This window comes from Pan troglodytes, chromosome 2, assembly GCF_028858775.2.
Source record: "Pan troglodytes isolate AG18354 chromosome 2, NHGRI_mPanTro3-v2.0_pri, whole genome shotgun sequence".
Lineage (NCBI taxonomy): Eukaryota > Metazoa > Chordata > Mammalia > Primates > Hominidae > Pan > Pan troglodytes.
In genome coordinates, this window is record NC_086015.1 from 118,421,826 (window position 1) to 118,445,983 (window position 24,158).

The 24,158-nt window shown below is 34.3% G+C and overlaps 1 protein-coding gene across 20 annotated transcripts in view; it reads right to left on the minus strand.

The window, feature by feature from the left end:
- ZBTB20 (zinc finger and BTB domain containing 20) overlaps positions 1 to 24,158 on the minus strand; it is an 830,436-nt gene that overhangs the window by 789,117 nt on the left and 17,161 nt on the right. For 2 of the 20 annotated variants that reach the window (XM_054682153.2, XM_063806109.1), the window contains exon 2: positions 3,983 to 4,096. The exons of 17 other annotated variants lie outside the window; for them this stretch is intronic. The gene's annotated coding sequence lies outside the window, so the exon portion shown is untranslated. Of the gene's footprint in view, positions 1 to 3,982; positions 4,101 to 24,158 lie in introns of all 20 variants that reach the window. One more of the 20 variants, XM_054682155.2, reaches the window with a different exon arrangement.

A 24,158-nucleotide genomic window follows, 5' to 3' on the forward strand; every position in this document is an offset into this window, starting at 1 on the left:
GCCCAGACAAGAAAAGTCTGGGATTAGTGGGTCAAAATGAGTAATTGCTACGCTAAGTAAATGACTTTGCCATTGAGGACACCACCATAAAGTTAATTGTAAGTGGCGTAATTACACAATAATTCTTTTTTTTTTTTTTTTTTTTTTTTGAGACAGAGTCTCACTCTGTCGCCCAGGCTGTAGTGCAGTGGCCCGATCTTAGCTCACTGCAAGCTCTGCCTCCCGGGTTCACACCATTCTCCTGCCTCAGCCTCCCGAGTAGCTGGGACTACAGGTGCCCGCCACCACGCCCAGCTAATTTTTTGTATTTTTAGCAGAAACGGGGTTTCACCATGTTAGCCAGGATGGTCTCGATCTCCTGACCTTGTGTTCCGCCTGCCTCAGCCTCCCAAAGTAATGGAATTACAAGCATGAGCCACTGTGCCCGGCCAATTAGGCAATAATTCTTAACCCTAGTCATCTATTTTAAAATTGTATCCCATCGGGCCCAAGGACAATAGTAGGCCAGGAGTACCATCCTTAAATGGGAAGAGTTGCATATCTAATTTAAATTCTAATCAACAAATGTTTAAATTTAAAACTAAAATAAAGTATTACATGTAAACTAAGTCATTGGAAGTGCATTTATTATGGCCGGAGGATTTTATATGCCTCTCTCCCTACAAGACTAAGAGACTCCCTCCCCACCATTGCCACCTTCTTCCCCTCTGCCCCCCAGAGCAGAGACCCTACTTATTAAGCTTTGTTGGTCTAGCATCTGGCAGTACACCTGTAATATATCTGAAGCTCAAAAAAGTTTTCCTGAAAGAATGAATGACTCAACAAACAACAGTACATAGGGTTTATAAACCTTGGTTAATTAAAAACTTAAATAAATTTGAGATATAAGGATGATATAAACAAGTAAATAGCATTTCGAAAAATGTATTGTCACATATTAAACATATCCTTACCTTAAGATCTTGTGACAAACAAAAATAGAAAAAGTAATCTTCAACTTTGCTGTATGTTTGAAAGAATTTCACAATAAAAAGTTGGATAAGGCTGCATGCAGTGGCTCATGCCTGTAATCTCAGCACTTTGGGAGGCCAAGGTAGGAGGGTCACTTGAATCTAGGAGTTAGAGACCAGCCTGGACAATATACTGAGACTGCATGTCTATAAAAAAATCAGCCTTGTATGATGGCATGCACCTGTAGTCCTAGCTACTTGGGAGGCTGAGGTGAGAGGATTTCTTGAGCCCAGGAGGTCAAAGCAGCAGTGAGCTATGGTTGCACCACTGCACTGCAACCTGGGTGACAGAGTGAGACTGTGTCAAAAAAAAAAAAAAAGGTTGTTAAAAAAAGTATTCATATCTCACACCAGTCAGAATGGGGATTATTAAAAAGTCAAGAAACAATAGATGCTGGCGAGGCTGCAAAGAAATATGAACGCTTTTACACCGTTGGTGGGAATGTTCAACCATTGTGGAAGACAGTGTGGCGATTCCTCAAGGATCTAGAACCAGAAATGCCATCTGACCCCACAATCCCATTACTGGGTGTATACCCAAAGGAATATAAATCATTCTACTATAAAGATACATGCACACGTATGTTTACTGTAGCACTATTTACAATAGCAGACATGGAACCAACCAAAATGCCCATCAATAATAGACTGGGTAAAGAAAATGTTGTACATATACACCATGGAATACTATGCAGCCATAAAAAGGAATGAGATCATGTCCTTTGCATGGACATAGATGAATATGGAAGACATAATCCTCAGCAAACTAACACAGGAATAGAAAACACTGCATGTTCTCACTCATATGTGGGAGCTGAACAATGAGAACACATGGACACAGGGAGAGGAACGACACACACCAGGGCCTGTCAGCAGGTGGGGGGTGAGAGGAGGGAGAGCATCAGGACAAATAGCTAATGCATGTGGGGCTTAAAACCTAGATGACGGGTTGATAGATGCAGCAAACCATGATGGCACACATATACCTATGTAACAAATGTAGAGGTTCTGTGCATGTATCCTGGAACTTAAAAAAAAAAAAGATATTCCCATACAACTATCAGAATTTCAATAAACATCATTTCTGAAAAGAAAATTCAGCTTGCCTTCACATTTCATTTATCTATTATTTCTTTCAAATCTATAACATAAGCGTTTGTAAAAGGCTGAAGTTGGCTTCAGAGTACTTCATAGGAATGGAATTGTCCTCTTTGAGGAAAACATCTTGATAAGCTGCTGGAGTCAGAGAGTGAGGCATGAATATTTCTTGTGGGGTTAAACTGTACTACATAAAAAATGAGTAACAATTTGAAGTTAGGGGAGCACAGAGATGAGAGGGAGGAAGAAGAGGAGTAGTGGGAATTTCCCAATGTAAACGTGGCCAGATTTTTTAAAGTAATGCCTAATAATAAATTCTATGAAGTTTATGTTTTGTGATGCAAATATTCTCCTTCTCTCCAAACTTTCAGGAAAGGATAATGTATATTCTACAGTCTTATATAGTAGTAGAACGAAGAATCAAATAATGAAAAAATGAAGTTATTGCCTCACATTCACCCATATACTGTAGCCTTTATAATCATGGCAGTTTCCTAATAAGACAGAAAATATTACCGGAGTTCCTCGGAGTGACCAGTGGTAGAGTGAACAGTGGCCAGTGAATAGTAAATAGCAAAGAGTAGAAAATCAAAAGTATCTTTAATATAGAATGACTCATATCTATATATGAGTCATTTTCCACAATTGTAAAGGAGAAATACGACCATGGGGAAAAGTGGCATGGAGTTTAGTATCTGAATGATAAGATTATTATGCTATTATAGCTGTTGTTACTACTCCTATAAGCTGATCTTAAATGATATGATTATCTTTAGAAATTTAGAAGAGGGTACTCTTGTGACACGATCAATAAATGCTAAATCAATGGATTACAAAACATAAAAATGTTATTTGTAATATCTCCCTGGCTCCAGAACAACGTATTAGACACATATACTATATGAACTCTTCTGCTGCCTGGTCAATCCTCTCTACTAAACAATCTACAACAATGCCAGCAACTATCTTAAAAGTTTCCACATCTACATAATTTACTTATATGTACAGTTTATATTTAATACAAAAGGAAAGGAAAGAGAAACTACAGAGTGCATTCTATAGGAAAAATAAAAGTCACAGAGAAGATATAAAAGGTACATCTTAATTGCCATAGATGTTTGTCAAGCAAGTTGGTGAGATCCTTACTGTTTGACCTGGTGCGGCTATACTCAAAAACTCAATAGTCTTCATATCTTTCCAAAATACAAAAGTTGCTACTATTAATAAGAATGCTTTATTAAAAGTTATCTCTACTACATGTGTCAGAAACAGCCCAACATACACTTTCTCATTTAATCCCCCAACAGCATTAAAAGAAATCTCATTTTCAGATTATACATAAACAAAAAGAGGCCCAAAGACACAGACCTAATAAGTAGTAAATGTCGGACCTAACATCTATCCAAATGGAATGTGTAAGGAATAGAAGGAGGGGCTTTATAAAATTACTCCAAAAATTATCTAGAATAACACACTGGTGATATTAGGTAGAAAAAGAAGACTAATGATGGGGAACAGATTTGAAAGGATATATGTTCCCTAGATAATTTCAGAACTTAAAATTTTATATTTGTTTGAGGAAAAGTATATTAAGTATCTCAAAGTAAAATTTAAAGAAAGGATAATGGAAAAGACTAGTATATTAAAAAATAACTTTCAAAAGCGATGAAAGAAACATACCATGAACCAGTTTGATTAAAGAGTTGGAAACATTAGGCGGGGCACTGTGGCTCACGCCTGTAATCCCAGCACTTTGGGAGGCCGAGGTGGGCAGATCACCTGAGGTCAAGAGTTCGCAACCAGCCTGGCCAACATGGCGAAACTCTGTCTCTACTAAAAATACAAAAAAATTAGCTGGGCATAGTGGCACATACCTGTAATCCCAGCTACTCGGGAGGCTGAGGCAAGAGAATCACTTGAACCCGGGAGGCGGAGGTTGCAGTGAGCAGAGATCACACCACTGCACTCCAGCCTGGGCGATAGGGACTCTGTCTTAGAAAAAAAAAAAAAAAAAAGAGTTGGAAATATTAATAGCAATCTGTCCAGCAATTTTGAAGCGAGTTATTAATAACGGAGTCAGCATGATAGCAGCCTGCTAAGCCCTCTGAGGCAACAGGCCATAGGGATGATTCAAAATGGGTAGAAATGGTATCTTTTATTTTTAAGAAAAATCACTTAGCCCCAATAAGCTGTAGGCTTATAGCCATAACTTTTTAAAAAATGTATAAGGTCAGATCAAAAGTTTTTATAACATAATCTACATAAAATATCTATCTTCCTCATTTGTATTAAATACAAAAAATTACTTTACAGTATATACATTCAGAATGTATGTCCGATATGTTTGGTAGGATTCTTGAAAAATAAAAATTTGAAATGAATTACATTAAATTTTATTTTACACTTACATTGGGTATTTCAAAATTGTCATTTACTTAATTTTGACTAGCTTATCAGTTTATATCTCAATGAAGAGAATTGTATATAAAACAAATCCGGCCAGGTGTGGTGGCTCACGCCTGTAATCCCAGCACTTTGGGAGGCCAAGGCAGGTGGATCACCTAAGGTTGGGAGTGTGAGACCAGCCTGGCCAACATGGTAAAATGCCATCTCTACTAAAAATACAAAAATTATCCGGGCTAGGTGGCATGTGCCTGTAATCCCACCTACCCAAGAGGCTGAGACAGGAAAAATTACTTGAACCTGGGAGGCAGAGGCTGCAGTGAGCCGAGCTTGCGCCACTACACTCCAGCTTCGGCAACAGAGTGAGACTCCATCTCAAAAAAATAAAAATATAAATAAATAAATAAATAAATAAAAATAAATAAAACAAATCCTCCTTCATGTTAAATGTCCACACATTTGAATGGATTGAATTTACTTATCACTAAATATGATGTACTACTCTATTTCAAACCGATGGCACTTTACCACTGAAAATGTAATAACTGGATCTTCCATAACACAAATAATACTCCCAACATCACTTAAACCTATGTGAAATTTGAATATCAAACAGTATCTCACCAGTTGAGAAAACAATTTTATTAGTAATCAACAAAAGAACACTGCCCATAATGAAATCCGTATTAATTATAAAAAGAGTTATGAAAGAAATAAATCATTATTATGGATTTTATTTTAAAAATTAAATGGTCTGGGACTCCAACACATACCTCTTATGATGTTTTATCTGAAGGTCACAAACAGAAATAAACTGCAAACCACTGTAAGCTAATATCTTAATAAAATTCATGTAACTTTTGTCTAAAGTAATTAAAATTCTCTCCCTAGTATTTTTCCACCAATAAATGCACTTAATACCCACTCAATAATTAATTTGCACTTTAGCAGTTTAATCAGATGTTTAAAAATACATATTTACAATAAAACAATAGATATTATAGAATATTTGATAACATAAAATAATTCAATAATTAAATTCTGAAGTTTTCCAGGCACTACATTTTTACTATTACTATTATTTTAAGTTACCTTAATAAGTGTATAGAAATAAATAATAAATTAGAGAAGTTTTAGGTAGTGCTCAGTGGCAGTCAAAATATTTATAGCTCATAAGGAATGGGCACAGAAGAAATGTTACCATGACTAATCAAAACAGATGCTGGCTGTAAATACAGTGTGTATTCCCCGAATATCAACCCTAGCTTTAGGTGTCAAATCAAAATCCATCTCTTAAAGCTAATCAAGAAAAGTGAAGTAATATGTAGTTTTACCACTGAGTTCCTTCCCCTACTCTCAAGAAATTGATTCTCCAATTATTAAAAAGTGTATGCTCCATCAGTAAAAACATTTAAAACTTTGCACAGATCACTGTTAGTTCTCAACTGCATTCCTATCTAAATTTTAGATTATTACTAAAATTTTAAGGCTCTTCCATGTTTGGGTGTGTATTTTCTATTACATTTTTGTGCTTAAATTTACCTTTTATTTTTTAATTGACATAGTATTTATACATATTTATGGGGTATATGTGATATTTTGTTACATGCATAAAATGTGTAATGACAAAGTCAGAGTATTTAGGTTATCCATCACCCTGAGTATTTATAATTTCTATGTGCTTTTCTTTTTTTTGAGTACTCTCTTCTAGCTATTTTGCAATATAGAATATTTTTATTAACTACAGTCACCCTACTCTGCTATTGAACATTAGAACTTCTTTTGTCTGACGTTTGTACCCATTAACCAACCTCTCTTCATCCTCTCCCAACCCACTCAATCCTCCCAGCCTCTATTATCTATCATTCTACTTTCTGCCTCCATGAGATCAACATTTTAGCTCCCACATGAGTGAGAACACGAGATATCTGTATTTCTGTGCTTGGCTTATTTCACTTAACATAATGACCTCCAGCTCCATTCACGTTGCTGCAAATGACATTCCTTCTGTCTTACGGCCAAATAGTATTTCATTGTGTGTATATATGCCACATTTTCTTTATCCATTTGTCCACTGATGGACACTTAGGTTTAATTTCATATCTTTGCTACTATGAATAGTGCTGCAATAAACATGGGAGTGCGGGTGTTCCTTTGATATACTGATTTCTTTTTGAGGGGGATACTCAATAGAGAGATTGCAAGATGATCTGTTTTTCATTTTATGAAAAATGTCCATACTGTTTTTCATAGGGGCTGTACTTATATACATTCCCATCAACAGTGTATAAGAGTTCCCTTTTCTCTACATCCTTACCAGCATCTGTTATTTTCTGTCTTTTTAATAATAGCCATTCTGACCGGTGTAAGATGTTATCTCATTGTGGGTTTTGATTTGCATTTCTCTGATGATTAGTGATGTTGAGCATTTTTCCTATACCTATTGGTCATTTGTACGTCTTCTTTTGAGAAATGTCTACTCATGTCCTTTGCCCACTTTTTAATGCAATTAATTGTTTTTACTGTTGAGTTGTTTGAGTTCCTTATATATTCTGGTTATTAGTCCCTTGTCAGATGAATAGTTTGCAAGTATTTTCTGCTGTGTTTAAAAGGTTCAATTTTAAAAAACAATAACAATGACATCCTACAGCAGTTATGTGTCTCTTGACTTCGATTTATTCACTAAAATAGTTTGCATATAAATGATGGGTGAATTCCTCTTCCAGGCACTCTTTCTATGGTAGAAGTTAAAAACTACAATTCTTAGATGGCTTTGCCAGAATATGAAGCATTGGTATAAGATCAAAGGCAAAGACAGACTTCTTCCTGCCTCCTGCTTTTGGCACTGAAAATCTCAGCAATGGTGCTCCAACAGGCTCTGCAGCACAGAAGTCTTGGTATCTAGGCTCTGGACTGCTGATTGCAACACTGGTTATGCAAGTGCAGAACAATGCAAGTGCAGAACAACAGCAGCCACCACAAGTGACTGGAAGCTCCAGCATCTGTTACAAGCACAACACAATTCAAGAAATTACATATTATCCTGGATTCTTGAAGTGTCCATAGGAGTGCAGACACCTGGCTTCCTACAGTGCAGTGAGATTGGTGATTCCAACAGCCACAGCAAAATGTGGAAGCAGCAGCAGCAGCGGCAGCATAATACTTATAGGCTCTGGATAACAAAACTTTCCCTTGCTTTCTGAAGGAATTTGTTACTAAATAATATTGCCACCTTCTATTTGCTCAACCAGACTTTCCAACACTTTTGTAATCAATTCCCTGGATTGAAGTTCCTCTTTTCTGAGTCATTTCTGTTTGTCTTGGCATTGATTAATATAAGCCCATACTCCAATATATGCATAATTATTTATAATATACATACATTACTACAATACATACATTACAGAACATGCAGCAATAGATATTTTTAAAGACTGAGGTAAACAAGAAGTAAACATTCTAAATTTGGGGCTCTGTTTATCAACAATTTTAAAACATTTTGCTCTTACTGAAGAGCAAACTGCTCTTGATGCTCTTACTGAAAAACATTAAAACAAAAATTTGAGTAAATATGTGTCATTCTCTATGTCTTGGCTTGGTTTTACACTTTGTAAAACAGTCATCTGAAAATACAGTACTATTTTCAGGTTACTTAGATATAATGGTTGTCATGGGTGCAGAGGAGGGGTGGTGGTAAGTTAAGGGAGAAAGCCTCACAAAATAGTAAATTCAAATGGAAGAAGAGTATCAATGGCTGTGCTTACTACATCAAAATAATCAATTTTCAATACTAATGGCCAATTATGTAAAATACTTTGTTGAAATTTAGCTAGTAAATTTCCATCTTCACAGATGAATAAGTCATTCCTATAAACTAAGAGGTGTAGCATTTTATTTTTTAACAAAAGGATTTTAAAATCAATTTAAAGATTACATTTGAAAGATCTTAAAATAAGTTATAACATTACGTTCCAAGTTTTACAAAATATGCCAATATATTTTCGTACAATTTTCAATGTATATAGAAACTAGTTTTACAAATACATTGGTTTTTGGCAAGAAAATCACATTGTAATGAAAAGAATTACAAACATTCAATATGAAATGTTTTCTCCATAACCACAGGTCCTTCAAAAAGCAGTTACCTTCTCACTCATTATTAGTACTACTACTTTAAAAAGACAGATCGAATATGTTATTTTTCAAAAATATACGTTAGAGCGCATAGTATTGACAGTCACCTGTCATAACAGAAAAGGTGAGTAAAATTAGAACCTTGTCATTCTGTAAAAGAAAAATGCATAACTGCCATAAATTTCTTATTACTTCTCAATACTCTACCACTGGATAACCAGTGAACCTCAAGTGGTGCAAATGATATTCATGGCCCATTCTCCATCTTATTACAAAGTATCATAAAGATTCCACTAAAATTTTAAGATTCTTTCACATTTGGTAACATATTTTTGACTATATTTTAAAGCTTTAACTTAAAAAACGAAAACAAAGTGACCACATCAATGATGTCCTACAGCACTTGTGTGTACTTGTGACTTCAATTTATTTGTTAAAATAGCTTGTCTGTAAAAGACTGAAGGGATTTCATGTGTAGAAGTAGTTCTGTAACCTGCCTCGGCAAGCTTTTTTCTATTCCATTCAAATCAACCACTCCAATATTCTAAAACTATGTAACTATAGATAACATAGATTTTCAAGAACACACTGTTTTACTGTAGGGCAGTATTTTGCTGTTTAGCCACAATCTTCTCCAGTGATTATTTTGGTGATTTATAACAACATAGTTCTTCGAATTATTTCAATTGAGCCTAGCAAATATCATTGGATGAAATGTTAGAAATATTGGTACTTTCATTTAACTATATAGTAAACATTCCACACTGCATAATTTGTTCAATACTTGTTTTTGCAAATCTTCAGCAATGTTTTCTATACATATTCTAGCAGTATTTGCTGACAAATGTGATAGTTTGTTGCCATATTATTTTTCACACATTATTTCAGCCATTATTGCTCTTGAAGAACAGTGTTTCCAATGGTAAATATGTTTGTATTTTAATATTGTTTTTTAAATCCCCAAAAGTCTTCTAAATATTAATTTAATGATTTTGTAAAGTCTGTAGTGAGTCTCACGTGACATTAAACACTGCTTGATTCATGATCTAGGTAGTTAGATTTTAATGCCTTACCAATGAAATGGTCTTCCACCATCGCACACCATACACTGAGGGTGACATTCTTTTTCAATGACAGTGAATATAAATCATTTCAAATAGACTTCTTGATTATTATTTTTGATCAATTTTCAAATATTGCTAAATCATCATTGTTCTTACTTTATAATGTAGTTTACAAAGTGTTCATCATATGTTTCAGGGATGTTCTTTTTCAAATGGGCTTGGATTATTAGTATCATCTTTTCTATGCTTTTTTTCAGTCAGTTGTCTGTTTTGTAAGAGTTAGTTTTAGTTAAACTAATCTGTCACTAATCTGTGACTCCACATAACAAGGCACAGATAACATTTAGTAGCTCCAACTCTTTAACAAACTCCACTCTCTCCCATCAGGATGTTCTGTTTAAGTAGCAATGCATGTAAATAATGCTCTGATATTGCCCAGCTCTATCTGGGCATATTAACTGCTGGTAACTTTAACTTCTTAGATTTTTTAAATAAAAAACACAAATAACAATTTTTATTTCTTCTCAAACTCTAACGCATCATCTTGCATATTTCTTGGAATGCATGGACTTTATTTTTGAGGCCACTATTCTACAGTATGGGCTTTGGACTCAGATTTTAAAAATATTTATTGGATATGTATATTGAAGCAGGTTACTGATCCATGAGTCTCATATAGCTTATCTATAAAATAAGAATAACTATATCACAGAACTGTTTGATAACTACATTAGATTGATAATAAGAGATAACATTTTTGTGAACATACAAAGTGCAAGGCTCTAGTCAAAGCACACAAAATTTATTAATTCTTGAGTATGGCGTCTACACACAATGAGCATTTGATAAATATTAGTTTTCTTCCCCAGGAAAGAGAGAAAGAGAAAGAAAGAGAGAGACAGAGACAGAGAGAAAGAAAAAGAGAGCAAGAGAAAGAGATTAACTGTTCAAAATAAGCAATATTTATTAGGGCAAATAAAGTTGGTTGTTTACATGCCTATCTCTTCCACAAAACCTCAAGGCTCCTAATCATGCTGTAGTCATCATGTATCTGTATTCAAAGTACAAAGATCTGAATATGTTATGTGCTCAACAATTAAATAAATATTGTTAAGTGAATATACATAGGGTGACACCATAGCTTGCTGTTTATTATCTGTAAAAATTACAGCAAATCCAGCATTGACAGGATGTTCAATTAACTGCACAACCATTGCAAAACATGCTATTGTTTTTGCCAAATTCTATTATACTGTTGCAGAAAGGGTAACACTCTCCAGAGCTTTTGAAAATACAGTACTCTTTGATTATTTATACTAACAGATGGGACATAAGGTATGGATAATCCAAAAATAATTTGTTTGGATTTTGAAATGTGTTTTTATATTTATATCTAAGCATTGGCATACCTAATATTCTATAAGAATGAATGTACTTTGAACAACAAAACTAGAGTATGAAAAGCTGACTTAGAAAAAAGTTTAATTTTAACACAAATTAGTTTCTCTTATCTTTTTCCTTAACACTTCTGTGTAACCTATACCACTTTGATTACTCCAACTACATAGAACTCACCTTTTCCCAGACCTTATCAGATTATCTAAATGTTGGTTTCTACAGGAATATTTTCTGTATAAAGCAGGGAATTCTCATCAATAAATCTGAAATCAAGTTTGCCTAGGTATTATTAAAAAACAATCAACAGAAATATAAAATGTCATCTGCTTCAAAATTAGGAATTTTTATTTTTAATAAATTATTTTATTCCTTTGTGTATTACAATCCATTAATGTTCTCCACAACTCTTTTTTTTTTTCAGTTAAGAAACCGGAGGTAGAGAAAAACTAGTTTGCGATATACAATATTTAGTTATGTAATCCATCTGATATCTCACAAGTTTTCCTGTCAAATTCATAGTGCTCTTATTTTTTTAAAAGATAAATTATTGTGAAATGTTTAAATATAGTAAAAAGGAGGAATAATAAATGCAAGGCATCACTGTGTCTCAATGAGAAACTGAAAGATTAGCTTTTCATCTTACTCTTAATTATTCATGGGCCATACACTCTATCTCTAGGTGTACGGGAAGCAGAGTGCTTCGGTAGAAAGAACGTGGCTTTTAAAGTCAAAGCCTGGATTTGAAAGCAGCTTCCACATTCACTACCTGTGACCTTAAACAAGTTACTATTTTTCCAGAATTTCAGTTTCCTCATAGCAAAGAGAAGGCAAAAGTATTAAATGAGAACATATATAAAGTGTTTAACCCTTAGGAAATATTCATTACATAGTAATCCAATTTCTACCTTTCTTCCCAAACCAGAAATTCTCAAATTTTGTTGTATTGTAGATCTCTTTTTTAATTTTTATTTTTTAGAGATGGAGTCTCACTCTGTTGCCCAGGCTAGAGTGCAGTTGTGTGGTAATAACTTACTGCAGACTCAAACTCCTGTGCTCAAGCAATCCTCCCACCTCAGCCTCTGCAGAGTGGCTGGAACTACATGTGTGTGCTACAGTTCCTGGTTTGTATTATAGATCTCTTCTAACTACTAATGATTCACATCAATAATTGATACTTCTCTATCACATAAGTTATAAAATTTCTTCACATAAACTGTTGAATTAAATCCTCACTGTCACTCTGTAATCATACTTTAACCTAGGTCAACCAGCGCACTTAACATTCCATCAAGCCTGCTCCCCTATTTTAAAAAAAAGTCCTCACCAGAACTAACCGTTTTACACTAAGAAAGTGACATCTAATGATAATAAATATTATTAAACTATTTGGCTAGGTCCAAATAAGAGCATATTCACATAAATATCACTAGTGGTTCTAGGACCTAAAACTTTACCTGGTACAAATTTTTTTTTTTTTTTTTTTTGAGACGGAGTCTCGCTCTGTCGCCCAGGCTGGATGGAGTGCAGTGGCGCGATCTCCACTCACTGCAAGCTCCGCCTCCCGGGCTCACGCCAAGTACAAATGTTTTTGTAACACTTTCCTACAAAACAGCTTATGAAACAAATTAAAGAAAATATGCTCACATGAAAACTTTTAATAGCTATTATGATTATTTTAGAAAGAGAATGACCCTCAAATAAAATTTAGTATATTTTCTATTCTTTAGTAACACATTAAATTTCCTCAGTATAATTTATTTCTTTGAAAACGATATCGAAAAAATAGATAATGTCTAAAATACTGGGTGGTCCATCAAAACAAGATCCCCACTTAACCTAACCAACTCTGAGAGAATAGTTGGTTAATCACTTAGATTATCCTAGGGCCACCTCTCAAGACCACAATTTAAAAATCATTTATTGATCCTTTACCTTCTCTTGAATATGTTTCTTACTAATTAGAAAGAAACAGAGTATAAAAGTTAAAGGTATGTGGGTTCTGATTCAGATTGCTTAAGTTCAAATCTTGGCTTTACTTTTAAATGAATTCCTTAACATTATTAACCCTTTTGTACTCATCAGTAAAATGAGGGAAATAAAAGGACCTATATTATAGAGTTTTTCTGATGATTAAATAAGATAATTCAAGTACTGGTAATAAAAGTTGCTAAAATTTATCAGGCATTTTACCATATTCAGACACTGTGCTAAATATTTTATACATATTATCTCATCTAATATTCACAAAACCCTGTATAATATATCTTATAGATGAGAAATGTGAGATCCAAGGTGCCACAACTCATACACTAGAACCATGATTAAAGCACACTAATCTTACAGTACAAACACTTAGTGCTAGGTACATGGGAAGCTCAATGCCTGGCACATAGAAAGCATTCAATAAATTTTAGCTTGTGTTTATTTCTATTTTATCTAAATGCCAATTTATTTGAAAGTTCTAAATTGAATAAAGTAGTTCTCAAATATTCAATTTCACGATTCCGATTCCTTGCTTTTACCCTATCCAACCCCACTGTGCTAAAACAGAGAGAGAGAAAGAAAGCACACAAGCAAGAGTGTAATACTGTGAATTACTTATATGACACTTAGCTAATAAAAGTCAATAGATAGAGGAGTCTTTAATGCATATTACTAAATGAAAGAAGCCAATCTAAAAGGCTACATACTGTATGATTACAACAATATGATATTCTGGAAAAGGCAAAAGTATGGAGACAGCTTAAAAAAAAATCAGTGGTTGCCAGGGGCTGGGGGAGAGAGGGATGAATAGGTGGTGGACAGATAATTTTTAAGGCAGAGAAATTACTCTGTATGAGTCTTATAATGGTGGGTACATAATATTATGCATTTATTCAAACCCATAAAATGTATTAACGCCAAAAGTGAATCCTAACATAAACTATGACTCTGGGTGACAAAGATGTAGAAACGTAGTTCATCAATTGTAACAAATGTACCGCTATGCTGGAAAACGTTACTAATGGTGGAGGCTATGTATGTGGTGGTAAGATGTGTTTAGAAAATCTCCGTATCTTATGCTCAAATTTGCTGTGAACCTACAATTGCTCTAAAAAAAAATCAAGTCTATTAAAAAATTTATCATGTAGTAGATCTTGTATAAAGTCTCAACAAATATCAAAGAATTAACATCATATAAACTCTCTAAGCACAAGCAACTTAAGTAAAAAATTAACAGAAAAAAAATTTTTGAGTCAATAGGAGTTATTTTGGGAACAAAACACAAAGTAAAGACTTGAGGGGATTGAAACCATCAGGATGAATGTAAGCCAGACGGGGGCAAATTGCAGAATGCCAATGTGCCTTAACCTAGGAAAGGTAAATTTCTAAAAATGATACCAAATGGTTAAAAATCACTAAATGAGGAATTGAAGAGAATTTCAGGTTAGAAGGTTGTAAAAAGTGAAATAATTGTCCAAAGTCACCAAACTAGTTCACGAGAAAGCTGGAACTAGAAACTCATGCCTCTCAATCCAGTGTTCTTTCCACTGTAACAGATTGGCACCATAGAACATGTTTGACTCAAGGCAGTAAATTAAGTACACTGAAGAAAAAGATAAGAAAAAAGTGATAAAATGTAAAGTCTTTGATTCAGACCCAAGTATTACAGCTGGTATGGCAAAAAATAGCCACAATTTCTAAATGACTTTAACCAGGAAAAAAAGAAAGAGATGAGATTTGAAAAGGAATTAAATTTCAAGAATCAACAGGAAGTGATGACAGCCTTCCCTATTTGGTAGTTTCAGGCCTGAACTTTTGTCATTAAGGTAATAATTCAAAGTGCTTTAATGCCTGGACTGACCACACTAAATAACAAAATTATAACCCGTTGAGCTACGGTCAGTTTTATAAACTGTGCCTAAAATTTCCTGAGTTCAAATCTGATTATAAATGGGCAATAAGTTCATCTGTTCATTGGGCTGATTTACTTTATTTTCTGGGTGCATTTAAAATCTTTTTTATTGTGGAAACTTTCAAACATACAAAAAGAGTACATAATAAAAGATTCTCTTGTACCCATCATTCAATTTCAATAAATCACATTTTGCCTTTCAAATTTTACCTATTGCCACTAACATCCTTTTTTTTTCTGGAGTAGCTGAACTGATTTAAGATGAAGGAGGAAAAATAAAGGATGAAAGGAATATTTTCAATCTATTATTCATTGATACTCTAGCCAAAAAGATTCCAGATTATGAGGCAAAAAGAAAAAAAAGACAAGAGTCAAGAAGTCAAGAATAATGAAGTTGAAGTCTACTAGTGAGATGGTCTAGATGCATTACTTCAAAATAAATGGAACTATTGTCTATGGGGGAGGAGATTTTAACAAACTATTTTCCAATAATTTAAGTTTGACCAAAGAAAAATGGCAGAGAATGTTGTAAAGCTTTATTGATATTATAGTTTATAGAGATGGGCTTATCTTCAAGGAACATAATGATTAATCACATCATGTTTAAATTCATATAATCACTAACTTACCATATTCCAGTAAGCACCTATAGGAAGAAAAGTTTGCACTATTCATAAAATTTCAATATAACCAAGTCTTAGTTTATTCTTAAAGCTCAAAGTTCATTTTTATTTCCCTTGAAGTCTGTGTTTTTCTGTACTTGAGAAAGATCTCCCCATTTTTAAATTTGGAAATTTTAAATTATAATTTAAAGTGACTTTGGTCAAGTTCAGTGGTCTTTTTTAAGTAATATTAATAAAATTACATATTTCTGGACCTCGAAGGATTCTTCTGAGCATTTAGAATCATACTGCAGTTTCCAGACTAAACACTTTAGCCAGAGACTATGAGAAGCGGGCAATGCGGCAAATACAAGCATATCGAAATTATCTTGATCAAAAAGAAAATGTGGATAATGTTATGCTGAACCGTCTTAATTTCTGTCATGAAACAAAGGGGAAAACTTGGCAAGTAAAGATGAGAGATGAATTTCTAATGGGGGAAGAGGAGTTAAAACTGAAATAACTAGTGAGGCCCAACTAAGGTTTTAAAGCATGAATCTAAATACCAAGATTTTTTTTCATATTTGGTTCCTCCCTATTGACTTTTGATTGCAAGACCAATGGACAGCGACCGTCTAATTCTCTTCTCTTATCTTCCTTAGCAAAATGTTAGCATATAGCTGTCTCTTGCTTCCCATTCTCCCTTAAATGTAAAAAAGTTCCTCAACCAAAAATATTACTTCCTACATTTCATATAAATCAAGTCAAATTATGTCTCCATACAATCCTATATCTCTGAGGAGATCCTTGGTTCTCCATGGATTTTAATTCAGTCAAAATGTGTCACAGTCCCTCAGTGCCTTTATTTGTCCTGCCTCTCCATAAAATCTAAGCTCTGCCTTCCCATTGAACATTTGTCTATGAAGACTTTCTATATATTAATCCTATTCTTCATCTTTCTGACCATACATTCCTAAAATGGCTACACATTCTGATTAATACATTTCTATGCATTATAGATTACCCATTTTAAGAACCTCAGTGTCCACCAATCTTCATCACCTACTGGCAATCACCTTTCCACAAGCCTACATTGACATAGCTAGATCATTTACCAACTACTGCTCACTCCTCCAAGTTCTGCCTTGTCTACAGACTAATTTTCAGAGTCAAACACCCATTCTTGAGGCAAACACGTATTAATCAAAAGGTCAGAACCCAGTAAATTACCTGGAAACTCCAATCACTGTGAAAAACATGCATGATTTTTCATAAAGGTCTAATTATTGCTCTTTTTTTCAAATGATCTGTCATAGGCTAGTTCTGTGTGCCATGCTACAATACACTTCTTTCTATGGCATCCACCTGAGCTCAGTGAAGATTCTTCTATTTTCTCAAATTTACATTCCCCTAAGATATTTGGTCAGCAAAGATGAGAAATATTAGGACTCTCAATAAACATTAGCACTTTGCCATTATCTCTTAATATTTTTGTGGGCACCTATTTTCATTCCATCCCAGAAAAACTTCTTTCCCTATACCATTTTCCCTTCACATAATTTAACAATATCTAGAATAGCACATTAATAGTTGAAGATGTTCTAATGTATGAATTATTACTAAAACCATTATTTACCTATCTGATCATATAATTTATTTTAGAAATCAAAATAGACACAGAGAATAGAAAACAAAAGAAGTAAGCATTCTAGAAACACAAAAGAATTAAGAATGGAGGCAGATTAAACTATCAAAAAGTGTTTCTTTACTAGAAACACTAAGCAGAATGCTTGTCAATTCTCTGACAAATATACCACTTTATAAGCTCTGGACACCTGAGAAGAGAAAATGGCAATGACTGAGGGAAGTTCCTCCAGCCAAAGCTAAATATGACCTAAGACCTGACATATGTCACATACACAATCAACTTACTGCTCAAAACCAGTAAACACACATCCAATCCATCATTTCCAAGGCACTTGTACATATTTCTCAACGGTTATGTACCTTATATTCTTTATTCCAAGACTGGCTTTGATGCTAATGTTTGACTTCATTCTCCTGAATAAAAATACGTGGCACTAGTACAGGACTGAGGAGAGGCTGGGGTTTCTAAACTATCAAAAAGTTAGTTCTGTTTAAGGATAACTCAGTAAAGATTTCACAAGGCAGCATTCCTTAGCACTACCCAAATAAACCCCATATAAACAAGCTACCAAGCCACCTGACCACTCTTGGCCTTTGTTTCCTCATCAATAAAATTAGGATAATAATGTTAACTACCTCATAGTGTTGAAAAGAACCAATGAGTTAAAATATGTTAAGCACTTAAATGTTGTCTGGCATGTAGCGATATTAAAGAACTAAAAATGGTATTAATAATACCTGAATGGATGTTATTTCATTGAGTAATTTAGATTTATACAAAGTTGCTAAAAAGTAATGTAAGTGAATAGTATATGTTTTATACTTTGTTAAATTAAGAAATTATGATATCAACTTAGAGTCTTAAATATACTGAACTTGTAGTAGTATTCCAATTGAATTAGTTTGAATATTATAAGGTTGCCATTACATTTTGTTGGGGCTTTTTTCCTTTTTATCCCACAGGTTGACATCATCAACAAATGTAAGCCAAACAAAGCAGTTACTGTAAGAAATGCTTTAAATAAACCTAAAGACATTTTAAAAAATACATATGCATTGATAACTAGGTTGTATATATAAAAAATGAAGCATGTTCTTTCTAAATTAAAATTTAGCTTGGGGAGGAGTGTCCGACCTTTAAGAAAAAGATAAAACTCAAGAAACAAATTGTAGGATACTTGCCCAACCACATATAAGGACTTACTGTAAAGCTGTACTAATTAGTAAAATGTGTTACTGGTATAGAGATAGTCCAATCAACCAAGAAACAGAAAACAGAGCCTATAAACAGGCCCTTGCAGATACAGACCCCTGACAGACAAGAGCTGGCATGGCAAATCACTGAGGAAACACAAGAACATACAGTAAACATAACTGGAAAACATGTTTCTCTATAGAAAATAATTTAAACTTTTATGTCTAAATAATATACAAAAATCAACTCAAGTGAATGATTTAAGAAAATTAAAAAGCATGAACCATTAAAGAAAATCTGTATGAGCACATAAAAATTAAGATTTTTATGTTTATTAGAATACCCTAAAGATGACAAAATAATCTGCACAACAAACCCTGTGACACGAGTTTACCTATAAACAAACCCTGTGACACGAGTTTACCTATAAACAAACCTGCACATGTACCCCTGAACTTAAAGTTTTTTTTAAAAAAAAAAAGGAAAATGTGATATACAGGCCAGGCATGCTGGCTCATGCCTCTAATCCCAGCACTTTGGAAGACCAAGGCATAAGGACTGCTTGAGGTAAGAGTCTGAGACCAGCGTGGGCAACACAGTAAGACCCCACCTCTCCAAAAAAATTAAAAAATTAACTGAGCATGGTGGCATGCGCCTGTAGTCCCAGCTACGCAGGAGGTTGAGACAGGATGATCCCCTGAGCCCAGGAGGTCAAGACAGGAGTGAACCATGATTGTGTCACTGCACTGCAGCCTGGGCAACAGAGCAAGACCCTGCCTCAAATAAAAAAAAAAAAAAGAAAGAAAATGTGACATACATACACAATGGAATACTATTCTGCATTAAAAAGAAGAAAATTCTGTCATTGTGACATCAATGAACCTGAAAGACACTATACCAAGTGAAATAATCCAGGCACGGAAAGACAAATACAGCATGTTCTCACTCATGTGGGAGCTAAAACAATGAAACTCATAGAAGCAGAGAGAATGGTGACTACCAGAAGATGGTGGGCGGGGAGATGGGAGAGATGTTGGTTTAAGGATATAAAATTTCAGTTATACAGAATGAATAAGTTCAAGAGATGTACAGTATGGTGACTATAGTTAATAACAATGTATTGTTTGCTTGAAAATTGCTAAGAGAATAGATTTTAAGTGTTTTCATCACAAAAATGTAAGGTAATGCATGTTAATAAACTTGATTTAGCCATTTCATAATGTAAATGTATTCTAAAATAATGTTGTACATTAATGCACATAATTGTTGTCAATTAAAAATAAGTTAAATTTTTACATGTAGAAAATAAAGCTAATAATCATTTTTAAAAATAATACACACATACATACAAAAAGAATGCCCTAAAAGAAGTGAAAAGACAAGCTACAAGGGAGAAGAGATAGAATTAGTATCTATAATATAAATAACTCATGCAAACAATAGAAAAAGAATCATACAAATTTTTAAAAAGAAAAAAAATAGGTAAAAGAACCACCATTTCACAGAAGGAAAAGACACATGTAGGAAAAGACACATATACATGTTCACAGCCTTGTTCCTTGAGAAGCAAGAAAGTTCACATCAAGACTACTGTAAGGTATTTTTTATTTACTCAGGTGGCAAAAATTAAGAAGTCTGACAATACCATATGTTAAAGAGAATATGGGTCAACAGGGATATTTTATACAATGCTGGTGGGAGTGTAAATGGCTAATATCATTTTAGGAAAACAATTTGACAATCTCCTGCAAAGTAGACCATTTATACATCTTATGACACAGCGATTCCAATCTCAGAATATACCTAAAAGAATGTCCTCCAAATGTCACCAAGAAACATGTGCAAGAATGTTTATTCTAGCACCATTCACAGCCGCAATAAAAGGGAAACAACTCAAATGTCCATTGGTAGAAGAAAGGATAAATTATACTGTGGTATAGTCACAAATATTATATAGAAGTGAAAAGGAACCTGTAAGTTACAATTACACACAACATGGGTGAATCTTAATATCTTCATGTTGAAAAAAAAGCAAATTCTAGCAGATAAATACAGCAGGCTATTAATGAGTTATTGAGCTACAGCTAATAAGTTAGTAATTGGTATTATTTGTGACCATCTGCAGGAGTAATATTAAAAGTTTATAAGTGGTAAAGCTATATTATTTATGAAAAAATGGAACAATAAGCACAAAGTTTAAGATAGTGGTTACTTCTGGTTAAGGGAATATAGGTGTAAGGAAATGTGAGTTTTGATGTTCTAATACTTTGGTTAGGTCTTGGACTCACAGGTATTTCTTTTGATTTAAAATAACGAATGAATGAATGAAAGAAAAAAGGAGAACGCATGGAAAAATGACTATGAACTATGTTATGATTCACCAATTCTGTGTGCTTAAAGTCCAATTCTTTTAAATGACAAATGATTTAGTAGTACTTCTCACACTTTCTGTACATATGAATGACTTGGAGTCTTGTTAAAATGAATATAATGATTCTTTAGGTCTGAAGTGGAGTTTGAGATTCTGCATTTTAAGCTTGTAGGTGGTATGAATGCTGCCAGTCCAAAAAAATCTATGTTATCTATCTAGTCATTTCCAAATATGAGGTGCTGGGGAAGCTAAAAAGATTGATTGAGACTATTCAAGGCAACAATAAACGTCAAGCCTTGTTAATGCAAAAGTTTAAACAAGTAAGCATTTTTATTCAGTCAACTTAAATCTTAGTCTTTAAAAAAAGGAACAGTTCAGGTGTGGTAGCTCACATTTGTAATCCCAGCACTTTGGGAGGCTAAGGCAGGCAGATCACTTGAGGTTAAGAGTTCAAGAACATCCTGACTAACATGACGAAACCATGTCTGTACTAAAAATACACAAATTAGCCAGGCACGATGGCATACGCCTATAATCCATCCCAGCTACTGGGGAGGCTGAGGCACAAAAATCACTTGAACCTGGAAGGTGGGGATTGCAGTAAGCTGAGATCATGCCACTGCACTCCAGCCTGGGCAATAAATCAAAACTCTGTCTCAAAAAATAAGAAAATAAAAATAAATAAATTTTAAAAAGGAAAAGAAAAAAGCAAAACCACCTCCATTGTTTTAAGACTGAGCATCAGTGATTCAAGAAATTCAGAGACTTGAAGGAGAAATCAAATAAACTCAACTGACCGCTGAATAAGATAACAGGTGTCATATTTTGGAATGTTTATTACAATGCTAAGAAATAATTATTTGATTTCTGTCTATTCCAAAGAAAAGCAGGTCTTGATAGAAGACACCAGAATTCAGAGTTTATGTTGAAATGAAAGACACTTCTTTCCTAAATCATAAGAAACTGAAATAATAAGAATTAAGAGAAGATCGCTTTGGTTTCTTGAGGATTAAAATAAACAGATCGCTTTAATTTCCCATTTCCTTGGTGTTCTCTACAAAACTGCAACTAGCAATTGGGACAGTGACCACTGGTGGTTAGAAATTTTCTTGAATAGAGAAAGAAAAAAACAAAATTAAGAGATGACTGGCAATGACATATGCATCCAAGAATGCACACAACATATATGAATAGGTCCTACTACTCGAGTAACATTAGTATTATTGAGAAACAGTGAAGAAATATATTTAAAAATATGTCTATCTCAATTGCTATTAATTTCACATTTAATAAAGATAATCAATACACAAGTAGAAGGTGAAAACGGGTTTGATTTATTACAATGGATTCATTACGTGAAAGATATAATATCAAAGAGAATCAGTTGAGGTAGTTGTTTCTACTAGCCTTGCCTAAAGTCCATTTACAGAAATGAAAAGCAAAGATTGCCTGAATGTAGTGACTCACACCTGTAATCCCAACACTTTGGGAGGCTGAAGCAGGTGGATCTTCTAAGGTCAGGAGTTCAAGATCAGCCTGGCCAACATGGTGAAAGCTCGTCTCTACTAAAAACACAAAAATTAGCTGGGTGTGGCGGCACATGCCTGTAATCCTAGCTACTCGGGAGGCTGAAGCATGAGAATCGCTTGAACCCAGGACGCGGAAGTTGCAGTGAACCAAGATCACGCCACTGCACTCCATCCTGGGCAACAGTGCAAGATTCTGACTCAAAAAAAAAAAAGAAGAAAGAAAGAAAAGGGAAGGGAAGGGGAGGGCAGTGGAGGGGAGGGGAGGGGAGGGGAGGGAAGGGGTGGGAAGGGAGAAAGAGCAAAGACTGTTGTTCCTTTTAAGATCTACCTTTGGCAGGGCACGGTGGCTCACGCCTGTAATCCCAGCACTTTGGGAGGCCCAGGCAGGCAGATCATGAGGTCAGGAGATCGAGACCATCCTGGCTAACACAGTGAAACCCCGTCTCTACTAAAACTACAAAAAATTAGTCTGGCGTGGTGTCGGGCGCCTGTAGTCCCAGCTATCTGGGAGGCTGAGGCAGGAGAATGGCGTGAACCCAGGAGGCAGAGCTTGCAGTGAGCCGAGATTGCACCACTGCACTCCAGCCTGGGCGACAAAGCGAGACTCCGTCTCAAAAAAAAAAAGATCTCTCTTTTCAGCTTTCTTATAACATCATGTCTACTACTGGAAGAATAGAGAATCTGAAGAAGATTAAACTAGTTAAACATATTTTTTAAGAATATTTATGAAAAAAGTAAAAGTCAAATGATTAGGGAAAGAAAATTTTAAAATGGAGACATACTTTGGAAAAAGAGTCCAGTATAATATATTTAGACTTAGACACATTCATCCATTCAATTTTCTCCAAACCAGAATCTAGGTATCTTTAATAGTACCATACAGTACAGACTCTAGTGTATTAAGATGATACTTACGTTTCTTATTATAAAAGAACGTCTAAGTTTTTAGACTTTTATAGTGGTGTTATCAACCAACTAATGTAGGTATTTCCTAATACTCTCACAACCAAAAAAATGGCCAATGGCAAATTAGGTGTCTGGTAACTGAAAGATCATAAAGATTTTACTATTTCAAAGCATTTATGCTAGAGTCACTTTTAAGTACAGCTATAAATTACAAGGAGATAATTTCCAATGAAATATAAAACAGATTACAAAGCTGTATTTAGCTGTCTGTGGCCATTTAATAAGTCAAAACATAATGCAGCATTATCATTACGTCAAGATGTGACAAAGGCCCAGACTTCCCACAAAATATTCCTGTCTCTATACTAGAATAAGACATCATCAGAAGTACCTGAATAAAATCTCCCCTCAATGACCAGAAAAATAAACGAAGAAATTTTAGAGACCTATCTTAGACTTTCAGCGATTAAATGTACTCACACCTTCCATGCATTCCACTCTTCTATCTGTTGGAGGTTTATATAGCTTCATCAGTAATATGTTCTATTGCTGACATATCAAAAGGCTTAATATCACACACGCAGCTTCAAATATATATATAAATGTCCACTAAGTGTAAAAAATGCCTTCAGATTTTCATTATCATCACTGTATCCACATCATGCTTTTTCAAGCACTTCAACATTTATTATTTTACTTGACTCTCACAAAGATTGTGTAACTGAGGAAAATATCTCTATTTTAAAGATAAAGTTCCTGAGATACAAAAGTCAAGTGATTTGCCTATAATCATATTCTATGCTGACTTCTAGGGTTTTTTTCATCTAATATCTTTAAATTCTTTCATTTCTGCATTCTGTTACTTTGTTGAAATCATTATTGTACCTGTAATCTATTAGGTCAAAT